Raw genomic sequence first — 12,865 nt, 5'->3', positions numbered from 1 at the left:
CACACTGCCTAACCCTAAGCTTAAATTCAGACCAAAAATTTAATTTTTCTTTATATATTTACGATATAGCCAATTTTGACTTTGCAGATGGCCCATCTAGCAGAAATAGTTCAGTTCTGCCTCCAGGGCAAGATTTGAGACAATAAACGCCAACCTGCATGTTCACAAGGGAACACAATGTTAACTTTTGGGCAATCCTGCCAAAAAGCACATTAAATATATTAATGTTATGCATTTCGTCTATCATACGTTTAGTAAGAGTTATCCCTTAACATCCTTTATCCTTGTCTGTCTTGAGATATCAGCTGCATTTCCTGTTCATTTCATATACTGTCAATTTCTTCTGTTATCAAACTACAGACTATCAGTAACATTTCAACTATCCACTAACTCTATCCCTTATCCTAACCCTAACCTTAACCCTTACCTTAACCCCTATTCTAAAACTAACCATAACCTTAGCAAGCAGTTGCTTATCAACAGATAGTATGACTCTACAGTTGGAAAATCCGGAATATCCAATTTAAGGGTGACCAAATCTTTTTTCACCAGAAGAGGGACGGACAGTCATGGATATTGTTGCTCATCCCTAAAAGATATCAGACTTCTGTAACCTATGCACCACTAAAAACAGATTCTTACTCTGAAGATTTGCTTTTTTCAAAGGTCATCAGTTTGTGTTTCCGTGGCAGTCCACTATAATATTTCCACTATCACTGTTCTGAAGGCTAATTCTGTACTTAATGGACAGCTGTAGGACTATCACAGTTCTGTCACTTAGGATTGGACTACGATAAACCAGATGATGGATGGGGGTGTCAGTCAAATAGGAAAATAGCCCCAGGATGCAGCTCTGCTCTGGACTGCTCAACAGTGAAACCAATCTCTAGTCAGGCCCAACAGCCACACTGCACAGAACACTAGCTACTTTAAGATCAAGTCCCAGTGCCCTGCAAGATTGCTCACGTTTTATTTTATTTAGGAATGTGTCAGTGCATTGATGGAAATTAAATGTGTGGCCACTCTTGATGCTCAGCTGAAGACACTTAAGTCCATAGTTTACATGTGGTACTAAAAAAGAACAAAAAAGAAATAGGCTCGCATGTAATTTAACAAAAATTAACTCAATCTGCATTTTAGTTGGGGATGAGATGCTGACTCATGAAAAGAGTCAGAGGTAATCCCTCAGTGAACACAATACTATAATTAAACATTTAACCTACAAAGCACCTTATTAAATAACCTCATGCTTGCAGATGCCACACACAAAAGCAGCAGTATAAACTTTCCAATGCCAATTAATCCCTAGCAAACCTGGAATTCAGAATGGACAGCCAATACATACTTTTCTTCGGCTGCAATTTCCTTGTTCCACGACTAAAATAACAGATTATTATTTATAACCTATTACGATAGTGTACTCAGACAGCTGTTGAATCTACACTATAATTGTAAATTATGGTATTAAAGTCAATCTCGTGATTTATGGTCTAATTCTCATTTCATTTGGAAAATACATAAAACAAAAATAATTTAATGCAAGTCTCTTCTTCTTATTGGTGACCTTTACTAGTGGTTTCTTTGCAGTAATTTGACCATGAAGACCTGATTCACGTAGTCTCCTCTGAACAGTTGATGTTGAGATGTGTCTGTTACTTAAACTCTGTGAAGCATGTCTTCACGATTATTCTACAATGTATAAAATAGTACAAATAAAGAAAACCCTGGAGTGGGTAGGTGTGTCCAAACTTTTGAAGGGTAATTTTATGTAAATAATGTATTTCTGTTTTTTATTTATAATACATTTGCAAAAATTTCTAAAAACCTGTTTTTGCTTTGTCATTATAGGGTATTCATTTTAGATTGCTGGGGATTTAAAAAAATAAATTTTACAATAAGGCTGTAATGTAACAAAATGTGGACAAAGTCTGAATACTTTCCGAAGGCACTGTATACAGCATGTAGGGGTAAAGTGACTAGGCAACAGGATAGATAATAGACAGTCGCTGCAGCATATGTGGTGTGCATGTGTGTGTTTGTGTGTGGCATTAGTATGCATATGTGCACGTGTTATGTATGTGTGGGCGTATGTAGTATGTGTGAGTCTGTGGATAGAGTCCAGTATGTCAGCATAGAGTCATTGAAGTAAAGATTACGCAAACATGCGTATGTGTGTGTTGGGGTGTGTATGTGTGTGTCGGGGTGTCAGTGTAAGTATGTGTGAGGGTTGGTAGAGTCCAGTGTGCAAGTCAGAGCAAATTAGTTTTTCTGTCTTAAAGGGGCCTTGTTGTATTTTGACATAGGCATGAATAAGCTAAGTAGCCAATAGGCAGAAGGTAGCATACTTTGTCTGATTCTCTGTAATAATGGTATGGGAATAATAATGCATTTTATTTAGCATCAAACAACACAATTTTAGTCACCTTGTCTGATGGACAAGTGGATAAACAGATTAATGTCAAGTCCTACATGTTTTTTTCCAAAGGTCTCATGGAATGTAGGCCTACATTGAACACCACACATTGGCTGCTACTATAGGCTGACTCAGCTATTCCCATGTTAAAATGTTGTGGGATGCATTCTCTCCATTGTATTTGATGGTAGGCCAGTGTGGTAGGTCTACATTATGATCAAATAGCCACAGTAGACTACTTGTCCACTGTTGTAACTGTAACTTAGAGGTTACAGCCTCAGCGTTCACAGAAAACGCATGCCAGAAGTTGCACAGAATTTTCACAATGTTCAAGTTTGCACTCAGCAGACCTGAAATTTGCTCAGTGCTGAAAAATATGAGAGGGAACATTGGTTGGGAGCAATGCAGTTGCAGTACCAAGCGGTGATGCAGTCAGTCAAGATGACCTCATTGGTGCAGCTGTAAAACTTTTTAAGGATCTGAGGGCCCACGCCAAATATTTTCATGTTGTTGATGGGGGTGTGCTCGCCCCTCCATTTCCTGTCGTCCACAATCAGCTCTTTTGTCTTTCTGACGTTGAGGTTGTTGTACTGGCACCACACTGCCAGGTCTCTGGCCTCCTCCCTACAGGCTGTCTCATCGCCTTCAGTGATCACTGCTACCACCGCTGTGTCGTCAGCAAACTGGATGATGGTGTTGGAGTCGTGCACGGCCACGCAGTCGTGGGTGAACAGGGAGTAGAGGAGGGGACTATGGTGTTGAACGCTGAGCTGTAGTCAATGAACAGCATACATAGGTATTCCTTTTGTCCTGGTGGGTGAGGGCAGTGTGCAGTGCAATTGAGATTGTGTCATCTGTGGATCTGTTACTGCATTCTTGGAATGTGTCTGAAGTGGGCATGGTGAAATAAGTGGGTGGATAATCAGCGATGGGTGTAACATCAGTGCTCTGTGATTTGTTTGATGGTTCTGATTGAGCGGTGTTGTTGGAACTACCGCGAGAGTAGAGAATGAGTGTGAGTCGTATTTGAGTGTTAGTTTTCACAAATAATTGCAAATGTTCAGTTAATAAAATCGAAGATTGTTTATTTTTATTAAAAGCACTGATGGGTGTAATGTTGCTTGTATGCGCTGTATACAGTACGTGTGCTTACTGAGACTGTCACCCTGATATTGGCTACACTAGGCTAGCTCCCACGCTGTTGTGGGACAGCAGTGCTTGGCAAGTGGGAGGGAATGACACTGTGTTCCAGTGTTATTGCCGCTGTGTTCCAGTGTTGTTCCCGCTGCCATTCATGCTCTACCCATTAAGTAGACTGTATCAAGGTGACATCAAGATGGTTATCAATATTAGTTATTTATTGTGTATACTACTTGAACTAAAATCATGGAAGGGAAAAAAATTGGCCATGTTAGCTACTGCCGGTGACATGGTGATATAGCTGCAGAGTGGGAAGCACCTCAAGTTGGCAAGAACCTTGACACAACGGCAGTACACTGGTCGCGACGTTAGCTACCGCAGGTGACACCGTGTTACAGCTGCCTAGTGGGAAGCAACTCAGCTCGGCAATCCTTTATACCTGGAAATGCTTTGGAATTACTTTATATGTATTTTGGGGTTTTTTCCATTGGATCAATGCTGCCTTCATAAGTGCGAAACTCCGAAAATACTACTTGTAAACTGGGAGCAACGAGTTGTGTGAGTTCCCGTGCTTTGAACTCGTTGAGAACGCTAATTGGCTAATGGCAAACAAGCTGCATCAACCATAAACTAAAAGTACAGCTTTCATGCTTGCAAACATATTATAGTGCTGAAAAACCATATTAATAGATTATTTTTCCTAAATTATGTTTTGTTGTTAGTTTGTGACGTGAGAGAAGTCGGATCTGAGAGATGACAGACAAGTTTCCCATGAGTAATTCCCAGTTGGAGGGGAGTTAAAGTGGATTTCCCCCAGTCGTATGCTGGTATTTACGAATTTACAAGATGTACCGTATGAACACAGCAAGTCCTTGGATTTGGACTTCCTTTCAAAGACTCAAAACTCAGGCCAGGAGTTTAAATAGGACATATGTAGTTATTTACATTGTGGTCTTGTCCTTTGGACTGTTGTCTCTGAAAGGATTATTCATTTGTTCTTTATTACATCATTATTTGGTTGCTGTGTTTGTTATGATTTTGTAGTGATTTGTTATGATTTTACTCTCAATACACTAATCCACTGACCAAGTTATTTCTGACAAGTTGTGTGTTTTATACAAGTTTGTTACAGTTCCATTTAAATGGTCAACCGCGTAACAGCGTGGTTTAGAATCCACAGGATGGTCAACCATAATATGGCAGCATTGTGTAGAACCCTCGAAATGGTCAACCACATGATGGTGTTGTGTAGAATCCTCGGAAAGGTCAACCATGTGATAAATGTTGTGTAGAACCCTCGGAATGGTCAACCACGTGATGGTGTTGTGTAGAATCCTCGGAAAGGTCAACCATGTGATAATGTTGTGTAGAATCCTCGAAAAGGTCAACCATGTGATAATGTTGTGTAGAATCCTCGAAAAGGTCAACCATGTGATAATGTTGTGTAGAACCCTCAGAATGGTCAACCATCTGACACTACTGTTGTGGTAGGATCCTCAGAATGGTCAACCATGTGACTCTGTGTGTTGTGTAGAATCCTGGGTGTTTTTCTTGTTTACTGACTGGGTGAAGGACATGTTTCTCATTAAGTACAAAGAGTTCCTTTAATTAACCGTGGAGCTGGCGAGAATCTCTGTATTGACTGGACTGGGCCATGTTCATTAACATGAAGTCCCGATGGGGATAATTGGAATAGAAGTAAATTAGAACATTAACAACAATGTTGATCTGATCTCTGTCACATACACTTCACAGAGAGGAAGGTGGCCGGGGCCAGGTTGCAAGGTAAATTGTTGTGCTGTGTTGAATCCCAATGATTTTGAACCGGTTTGAGTTAGGGCTCCCTGATGTTTCTCAAACCAAAATATATGTAGATACAAACAGAGTGCTACATTTTCAAGTATGTAATGCTCACTCTCTTAACTGGGCTTCCCTTTTTCATTTTCATAGAGTGTCCCCTTGAAATTATCAATATTTCAGAGAGAATAACTTGACAGTATGCTAGTTCTAAAGAAGAAAAATGTAAAATACAACTTGCTAAGATAAAGAGGAGGGAAACTAATGTAAGGAGTAACTGTGCAACTGACTGAAATATATTGCCAACTGTGAAACTAGGGCATTAGTCGTGCCAGCTTCACAGCTTTAGAAACTTAGCTTTGATGAAAGTTTTAGATCAATTGGTTTGTTTTTGGAAATGTGCTAACTATGTTAGTACCACCCAATTATGCAAGAAGTTTACGAGTGCAATTCTATTTAACAGAATGTTTTGATTTGATTAAACTCACAAAGACCACTAGCTATTTCAGTGAGGAATGACAGTGTTATAACATTAATCCAATAGCCATAACACATTTAACTGGAGAAGAACTGTTGTTATCCATTCGCTATGACTTATCAAATAAAATAAAATTGTATTAGTCACATGCGCCGAATACAACAGATGTAGACCTTACAGTGAAATGCTTACATACGAACCCCTAACCAACAATGCAGTTTTTTAAAAATACGGTTGGGGGGGGGGACAATGTAAATATTAGCCAGACTACTTACAGTAGCATTCATAGCAGCTCTCCAGAGGTCTATCCTAAAACTAGATCTGCACTGGGTTTTCTAAAGCTTAACAGCGTAAGCTAACTTTACATTTCACATCCGTACTAGACAGTGGATATTGTTAGTCTGCCTGCCGCTAACTCTAGCAGGCTTGTAACAGTGCGTACATGTCGCACATGGCTAGTGGAACGCCAAACTCTTCATTGAGACAGTGCTGGAACATCAATCCACGGGCGAGTCCGTGACACATTTTCATTTGTGACAAAATAAAAATGAAAGAAAAGTTATCTTGCAAATTCAGCAGGCTATGGTGTGAAGTAGGCTTTTAGAAGTGCAGTGTTCATTTTTTATCGTTAATGCCATCTTTGCTGTGCTTTGATGTGTTTATCAATGCACAAGCACCTTTTTCACTCTCCTATCAATATTTTTTATTTATTAAGTCATACAAACATGTAACATGTCATGTAAGATACATTCTGTCATTATTAAATGTTTAAAAAATTGAACGCACAAAAAACATTTCATGAATAAAATATTTAATCAGTCGTCTTCCTCAAATGAAGGGGACGATGACGCAATCTTTGCAAGAGAGAGTGAATCAGATTTCATTGTTGGTCCTCAACTCGCAGCTCAGGCATTTAATTCACGGTAAGTGGAGTTCAGTGGCGACTGGTGGGAGGAGCTATAGGAGGACGGGCTCATTGTAATAGCTGGTATGGAATTTATGGAACGGTATTAAACACATCAAACATATGGAAACCACATGTTTGACTCCATTTAATTTATTCCATTCAAGCCATTACAATGAGCCCGTCCTCCTATAGCTCCTCCCACCAGCCTAAACTGGGGGAGTTAACCCTGAGTTAGTCTGCCCCGGAGCAGGTTAGTTCTGAAGGATTAGTTACCAAAAAAATATACCTGGCTAAAAGGTGAGTCACTTTCTTATGACCGGTTATCCTGAGTTGAACTCAGAGTTGACCGCAGTTACCTCGCTAACTCCTCAAACCTGCCCTCAGGGCAGGGAAATTATATGTTTTGTTAGCGTTTTACTCTTCTGCAGAGTCCATGTCAATTTAGTTCCCCTTTACTGAGGACATGGACATGCTGATTTGGGGTGGGGGAAGGCCCTTTGGGAAGGTAGAAAATGGGATAATCGGTCCCTGGGCCACTATTACAAACAGGGGGCTCATCACAGTTGGAGTAGGCAGTCGGGGACTTTTTCACCCTCTGTCCTCACTTCTGCTCCATTTCCTGGCTGATTTTATGCACTCCCAGCAGCACAGTGGAATGACCCAATAGAAAATGACAGCTTTCAGCCTCCTCTGACGCCACATGAGGGGTGAGATGAAACATCTCCCATTAGCTTGTTGAGGAGAGGTGCCAAGACCACCCCCAAATCCACCCTGTCTGTAGTTCCAGCAAAGGATATTAACAAATAACAGGATAAGCCCCCTCTTGCCGGACAGACTTAGCATCTTGGCAACTTGAAGGAGGAACATGCATGGTAGTTGAATGGTAGTTGAAACCACACAGAGCATGATGGTTGTGCATTCAGCTGAGTATATATGGATGCTTGACAAATCTATGTATGGCCTCCGGATTCCCCTCATGGCCATGAGTGGTATGATACTGTTGAGGGGATTGAGTGAGAGCCGACTGGTTGTGCCAGGACAGGATCTACCAGAGTGAGCTGTACAAGCCCCAAACGTCTCTTTTGACTGAAAGGTCAGGTTGTGTCGTGGGCTCGTTCATCGAGGCTAGAAAGATAGAGAAACTTGAGATGTTTCCTGTTGGGGCTTGGCCCAGAGAGCTGGTCTCTGCAGTGAGAGGAGTAGGGAGCATCAGGTGATTTGTGGGGATGGCTGGCTGAACAGATCTGCCCCTGGAGAGAATCAACCGGATTACTAGGGAGAGAGGCAGCGGAGAGCAGCTGACATGTCAAAACATTTGACACACAACATCCGTTCAAAAGCAAAGGGGTGGGATTCACTTTTGAAAAAGCTATTAAGGTCAACCTGGTAGTCAAAGAAAGAGAGGGATAGAGAGACATTGCATGTTGCTCAAGACAGATTCATGATTGTCAACTTATCTTCCGTTGTCCTCTTCTAATGCCCATGGATCATGCTGGACCCAGACACCACATGATCAGCAAAAAACATGCAGCACCATGTGATTAGCATGGAGGAGATATTCCAAGGACATCAGCCATGTCTGAGACTCTAATGCAGTCCTAGACATATCCAACGTAACCAGACACACTCTTAACACTCTGCAGCAAAATCAATTAACAAGGTAATCTATAATTTAGGAGTATTGATTTGCAGCAGCAGCTGTGCTAATTGCCAGAGGACTCATCTTGCTTTGTGTGTGAAAAGCATCCCATGTCATTGCAATCACAATGCAAATGAAGGCTCCTTGTCTTTTTCCATTGAGGATAGAGTAAGATATCTGAAGGACACCTTAAACATGTCATTTTTCCTTGACCTTCTGTTCAATTGTGTCAGTCAATCTTATACAGAACTGTTAATCAACCTTCACTCACAGCATTCAGTACCATGTCTCCAATTTTGAATATTTAAACAAATGAAAAAAAACAAGTCCATAAAAGTACAGGAGCAAACACTTTGTGCCTTGAACTACAATTGAACGTGCAATAACAGAGCTTTTGAACTTGCCTCTGCAGTCCAAACATATTGATCACAATCAACCTTCACTAAAGTTATCAAACCCCCTGATGAGTGACAGAGTGCTCATACAGAGATTGCCTCCATTTGGTGAACTACAAAGATTTGCGATTACATTGTTCCCCATACCACAGAATGATTCATATGGCCGTGTGATGTCTTTCACTGTATCGACATTGAATCTACGCTTTCTATTTGAAATTAAAGGATTTAAAAGAGGTGTGGTGTTGCAGTATTGGTGTATAAATTGGTTTTGTCTAGGGACAGGCACCGCAAGTTAACACGTTACGGTGCAATGCAGATTACTGATCTAAATGCAATGTCATTGCATCTGTCCCTACTCAAATGAATGATGATAATAATAAAAATAATAATAATAACAGGGTTGATACAGTATCTTGGATTTAGTTATTTGGGATAGTAAATTAGAAAAGGGACTATAACTTTCATCACGGCAGTATTGATATCTACAGTTGAAGTCAGAAGTTTACATACACTTAGGTTGGAGTCATTAAAACTTGTTTTTCAACCACTCCACAAATGTCTTGTTAACAAGCTATAGTTTTGGCAAGTCGGTTAGGACATCTACTTTGTGCATGACACAAGTAATTTTTCCAACAATTGTTTACAGACAGATTATTTCACTTATAATTCACTGTATCACAATTCCAGTGGGTCAGAAGTTTACATACACTAAGTTGACTGTGCCTTTAAACAGCTTGGAAAATTCCAGAAAATGATGTCATGGCTTTAGAAGCTTCTGTTAGGCTAATTGACATCATTTGAGTCAATTGGCGGTGTACCTGTGGATGTATTTCAAGGCCTACCTTCAAACTCAGTGCCTCTTTCCTTGACATCATGGGAAAATCAAAAGAAATCAGCCAAGACCTCAGAAAAAAAAATTGTAGACCTCCACAAGTCTGGTTCATCCTTGGGAGCAATTTCCAAATGCCTGAAGGTACCACATTCATCTGTACAAGCAATAGTGTGCAAGTATTAACACAGCCGTATTAACACAGCCGTCATACCGCTCAGGAAGGAGATGCGTTCTGTCTCCTAGAGATGAAAAGTGCAAATCAATCACAGAACAACAGCAAAGGACCTTGTGAAGATGGAGGAAACAGGTACAAAAGTAGCTACATCCACAGTAAAACAAGTCCTATATCGAAATAACCTGAAAGAACCCCTCAGCAAGGAAGAAGCCACTGCTCCAAAACCACCATAAAAAAGCCAGACTACGATTTGCAACTGCACATGGGGACAAAGATGGTACTTTTTGGAGACATTTCCTCTGGTCTGATGAAACAAACATTGAACTGTTTGGCCATAATGACCACCGTCATGTTTGGAGGAAAAAGGGGGAGGCTTGCAACCCGAAAAACACCATCCCAACCGTGAAGCATGGGGGTGGCAGCATCATGTTGTGGGGGTGTTTTGCTGCAGGAGGGACTGGTGCACTTCACAAAATAGATTTCATCAAGACGAAGGAAAATGATGTGGATCTATTGAAGCAACATCTCAAGACATCAGTCAGAAAGCTTTGTCGCAAATGGGTCTTCCAAATGGACAATGACTACAAGCATACAATCGTGGCCAAAAGTTTTGAGAATGACACAAATATTAATTTTCAGAAAGTCTGCTGCCTCAGTTTGTATGATGGCAATTTGCATATACTCCAGAATGTTATGAAGAGTGATCAGATGAATTGCAATTAATTGCAAAGTCCCTCCTTGCCATGCAAATGAACTGAATCCCCAAAAACTTTTCCACTGCATTTCAGCCCTGCCACAAAAGGACCAGCTGACATCATGTCAGTGATTCTCTCGTTAACACAGGTGTGAGTGTTGACAAGGCTGGAGATCACTCTGTCATGCTGATTGAGTTCGAATAACAGACTGGAAGCTTCAAAAGGAGGGTGGTGCTTGGAATCATTGTTCTTCCTCTGTCAACCATGGTTACCTGCAAGGAAACGTGTGCCGTCATCATTGCTTTGCACAAAAAGGGCTTCACAGACAAGGATATTGCTGCCAATAAGATTGCACCTAAATCAACCATTTATTGGATCATCAAGAACTTCAAGGAGAGAGGTTCAATTGTTGTGAAAAAGGCTTCAGAGCCAGGACCGTCTCCTAAAGTTGATTCAGCTGCGGGATCGGAGCACCACCAGTACAGAGCTTGCTCAGGAATGGCAGCAGGCAGGTGTGAGTGCATCTGCACGCACAGTGAAGCGAATAATTTAGGAGGATGGCATGGTGTCAAGAAGGGCAGCAAAGAAGCCACTTCTCTCCAGGAAAAACATCAGGGACAGACTGATATTCTGCAAAAGGTATAGGGATTGGACTGCTGAAGCCTGGGGTAAAGTCATCTTCTCTGATGAATCCCCTTTCCGATTGTTTGGGGCATCCAGAAAAAAGCTTTCCGGAGAAGACAAGGTGAGCGCTACCATCAGTCCTGTGTCATGCCAACAGCAAAGCATCCTGAGACCATTCATGTGTGGGGCTGTTTCACCAATGGAGTGTGCTCACTCACAATTTTGCCTAAGAACACAGCCATGAATAAAGAATGGTACCATCACATCCTCCGAGAGGAACTTCTCCCAACCATCCAGGAACAGTTTGGTGATGAACAATGCCTTTTCCAGCATGATGGAGCACCTTGCCATAAGGCGAAAGTGGCACGGGGAACAAAACATCGATATTTTGGGTCCATGGCCAGGAAAATCCCCAGACCTTAATCCCATTGAGAACTTGTGGTCAGTCCTCAAGAGGCGGGTGGACAAACAAAACCCCACAAATTCTGACAAACTCCAAGCATTGATTATGCAAGAATGGGCTGCCATCAGTCAGGATGTGGCCCAGAAGTTAATTGACAGCATGCCAGGGCGGATTGCAGAGGTCTTGAAAAAGAAGGGTCAACACTGCCAATATTGACTCTTTGCATCAACTTCATGTAGTTGTCAATAAAAAGCCTTTGACACTTATGAAATGCTTGCAATTATACTTCAGTATTCCATAGTAACATTTGACAAAAATATCCAAAGACACTGAAGCAGCAAATGACACAAATAAATATTTGTGTCATTCTCAAAACTTTTGGCCATGAGTGTACCTCCAATATTGTGGCAAAATGGCTTAAGGACAACAAAGTCAAGGTATTGGAGTGGCCATCACAAAGCCCTGACCTCAATCCCATAGAAAATATGTGAGCAGAACTGAAAAAGCGTGTGCGAGCAAGGAGGCCTACAAACCTGGCTCAGATACACCAGCTCTGTCAGGAGGAATGGGCCAAATTTCACCCAACCTATTGTGGGAAGCTTGTGGAAGGCTGCCCGAAACGTTTGACCCATGTTAAACAATTTAAAGGCAATGCTACCAAATACTAATTGAGTGACCCACTGGGAATGTGATGAAAGAAATAAAAGCTGAAATAAATCATTCTCTCTACTATTATTCTGACATTTCACATTCATAAAATAAAGTGGTGATCCTAACTGGCCTAAGACATGGATTTTTTACTAGGATTAAATGTCAGGAATTGTGAAAAACTTAGTTAAATGTATTTGGCTAAGGTGTATGTAAACTTCTGACTTCAACTGTATGTATTGATGTTTTTAGCTCACACGTAAGTACCATGCCATTGTCCATCTACAGTAATCATCCCAATTCATGGAGTTCTACTACCATTATATATGTCAATACATTTGTGTCAATCAATTAAAAAGATTAATCTTATAATAAATCAATCAAGTGCAGTTCTTGTCATCAATAAAGCAGACACTGTAGCACTATATGCAAGTGATGCCTCGAAGTGAAACAAATATAGACTTTTAAATACACTATGAGTTAATGCTTTTTATGGGCAGTTCTGGGCTTAAAATGTTGGTCATGACATGTCTTATTTTTATGTTCAGCCTAAAGCTGTTTATTGATTTTGAAATCTTTACTTTGATGGTGAACCATCTCTGAGAGTTTTCAAGATTGAACTACAGTATGTTGGAAAAAGACATTGTGAAGTTTTGACATCTTGAAACCCTTAAGATTTCATGTTGAGTTATAAGCCTTTTGAGTTATAAGCCTTT

The sequence above is a fragment of the Salmo salar genome, chromosome ssa25 (assembly GCF_905237065.1).
Source record: "Salmo salar chromosome ssa25, Ssal_v3.1, whole genome shotgun sequence".
Lineage (NCBI taxonomy): Eukaryota > Metazoa > Chordata > Actinopteri > Salmoniformes > Salmonidae > Salmo > Salmo salar.
This window is presented reverse-complemented; position numbering follows the sequence as displayed.